This window comes from Aptenodytes forsteri, unplaced genomic scaffold (assembly GCF_000699145.1).
Source record: "Aptenodytes forsteri isolate BGI_AS27 unplaced genomic scaffold, ASM69914v1 Scaffold119, whole genome shotgun sequence".
Classification (NCBI taxonomy): Eukaryota; Metazoa; Chordata; class Aves; order Sphenisciformes; family Spheniscidae; genus Aptenodytes; species Aptenodytes forsteri.
The window spans coordinates 12162962-12165986 of NW_008796165.1; the positions used below are offsets into that span (position 1 = coordinate 12162962).

At 55.4% G+C, this 3025-nt stretch overlaps 1 protein-coding gene across 1 annotated transcript in view; it reads left to right on the forward strand.

Annotated features, from left to right (window-relative positions):
- NFIA (nuclear factor I A) overlaps positions 1-3025 on the forward strand; it is a 271739-nt gene that overhangs the window by 754 nt on the left and 267960 nt on the right. The gene's annotated exons all lie outside the window — the stretch shown is intronic.

Below are 3025 nucleotides of genomic sequence, written 5' to 3' on the forward strand. Positions count from 1 at the left end.
GGGCGTGCCCTCACGGCGCGGGCGTCAGGCGCGCACGTGCATGCAGATGCGTGCACACGCGCAGGCATGCACACGTGTGTGCGCACAGGGCTTGCACACCCATGTGCACAGAGGCATGCGCGCACGTGCACGGGTATGCGTGCAGACATGCAGATGTGCGTGCACAATTGTGCACACACGCGTGCACGCGAACCTGCATCCGTACACATACTGATAATGCATAGCACGTGCGTTCATATACAAACGTGTGCACACACGTACAGATACGCACACATGTACATGCATGGATACATGCACATATATACACGTGCATGCACACACAGGTGTGCGTGCACGCACATGCACATAACCTGCACACACACGAGGGCCGACTGGGGCACCCTGGCACCCCCACTTGCATGGCTGCACCCTGCCAGCGGGCCGAGGCAGGGGTGGGCTGCACCCCCTGGCTCCGGGTTTGCTACAGGGCTGGGTGGTAAATGGGACTGGTTTCAAAAATAGCCTGGGTGCTCCTGAGCCCCTGAAGCACGGCATCAGGCACGGGAGGGAAGAAAGGCGAGGAGGGGAGGGGGCAGAGGAGCCCACGGATGCGCTGGTCTAAAAAACTCGGCTGCGAAGTTGTTCGGCTTTATCAGTCAAACACCCTGATCTGTATTTTGCAACCCTGCAGTAACGCAACTGGAATTACTTACTATTGTTTCTTCTTATTAATGTAATTAAGTCTTGTTGGTGTAGCATTTTTTCCCCATATTAAAGGAAATGAAGTCAACATCATTAAAAGGAGTGGAATAGGCGTATGCCAAAGTATTTGTAAGAGCACGTTAAAAATATTCTAATATGAATTCCAGCTGTCTCGTAGGCCGCTGGTAACTTTTCCTAAGAAATCCAGCGATGCCGCAGCCCCGCTGCGTTGTCCATGAGCCGAATGCAAATTTGTCGCAACAAGGGGAAGCAACCTTCGTTATTTCCTACGATCACACTTTTTAAATCAAGTTAGCTAGTAATTTATAAAGGCCTTTGGCACTGCTTTTGGAGTAAGTCTCGTGACGTTTGTAATTAAAAGCAAACTGCACCGACCTCGTCTGCTCCAGAGAACAGCAAAAACCCCGGTGAGCCCAGCCCAGTGCCACGTGGGGCACGTGGCATGGCTGAGGGACCCTGCGCCGGGGCAGCAGGGTGATGGGGGACCTGGGTGCCGGGGTACCCACATGCCAGGGTACCTGGGTGCCGAGGGATGTATTTTGGGGTATGTGTGTGCAGGTACAGCAGTGTGTTGGGGTACCAGTGTGCATACGTAGTGGTGTACTGGGGTGTCTGAGTACTGGGGTACCTGGGTGCCAGGGTCCCCAAGTCCTGGGATACATGTGTGCTGGGGTACCTGTGTAACAGGGTATCTGTGTGCAGGAGTAGCGATATACTGGGGTATCTGTGTGCTGGGGTACCCGTGTGCAGGTATAGTGCTATACTGGGATACCTGTGCCCTAGAGTGTCTGAGTGCTGGGGTATCTGTGTACCAGGGGTACCTGCGTTCTGGGGTACCTGAGTACTGGGGTACCTGTGTGCTGGGGCACCAGTGAATCAGGGGTACCTGTGTGCTGGGGTACCTGGCTCCCCACTGCCCCCACTTCCACAGAAATTTCCAAGCTGCCATAAAACCATCCAAAGGGATGAGGTGAAGAACGGGGGCCCCAGCAAAAACTGCAAAGGGTCCCTCCCCTGCAAGGCGAGAAAGTGTCTCGCTGCTGCCTCTTTCGCGCTCCCCTGGCCAGGGGGCATGGAGCACACAGGCACTGGCCCACGCGGGTGGGAGCAGGCTCCTTCCCCTATAGTGTTCCGTCCCGGTGTCTCAAAGACTTTGGAAAGAGCAGCACTGCTGCAAAGAGGGAAAAGCAGCTTCACTGGAGTCTCCATCGGATGGGGGAGGCAGTCGGCCAACAACACTCTCCCCTTCCACTCAGGTGTCCCGTGTCCTCGTCTGCTCTATATGTTTCTCCTTCACTTACTGGTTTTCCAAACCGTGGGCAAAAGGCAGGATTTCCATGGAGATTCCGTGTTTTCTCCGTGTTGCACATGCAGGAGGCCTGCCCGTGGGTTCCCTTCGCCAAGCAGGGCAGAAGTCACTTGCACCAAAGTTTGGAGCTCAGCAACACTGAAAATCTGGAGTATGTCTTGAATTTAACAAGTAGTGTGGGGGGGAAATCAGAGTTTGTTGCTGCAGTGCAACTGCAGGAAACAGTTTCAGCCTCCCACCCTGTGCGCTGCGTTATTGTTGGGGCCTCATCCCAGATTTTATTAGCCATATAAGCATCTACCGGCAGCGTGCGACTGTCCTGCACACAGCGTCAGGCTCTCAGAAGCGCCTCCTCCCTTGCTCAGAAGCACAAGTCTCAGACTTGCAAATGCATCGGGTGGGCTGAAGCGATTCAGGCGTTCCTGAAACTTCTCCCCCTGCAACCATGCCCTGATCCTGGGCACAGCCAAGGGGACCCGGCAGAGCCTGCGCTGGGACAAAATCCCCACGGAGTGTGTCAACCCCTGAATTATAGCAATGCCACCAACAGTTTTGATACTGATTTTCTTTTTTTCTCTTCCATTAAAGGATGCAATGGGAAGTAACAGGCAAACCTGCTTGCAGGGCCTAACGGGGCTGGTGAGGAGAGGCCAAGCTGTGGCCCCTCGACTGGATGCCCAAACCCCCCGAGCCCAGGGGACCCCCTGGCTTGTACCGATTTGACCCCTGGGCAGCGGGAGCAGCCCTGGGACACGAAGGTCCTGCAGTAACTGCACCCGACTGGCACAAAACATGCTGCAGGGCGGGGTGAGCTGGAGGCTGCTGCCCCAGGGTCTGCCTTCCATTGCCGCCGAGGAGGAAGCCACCGGCTCCAGCGCCGCGCTCCAGAGCACGTAAACCCCCACTATATACACGTACATATCTATATAATATATGTGGTTATGCACATATATATGTGGATATCCACCGGCGGTGCGTGCAGCTGCTGGCAGGCAGGACCGGGCTGGGCGGGAG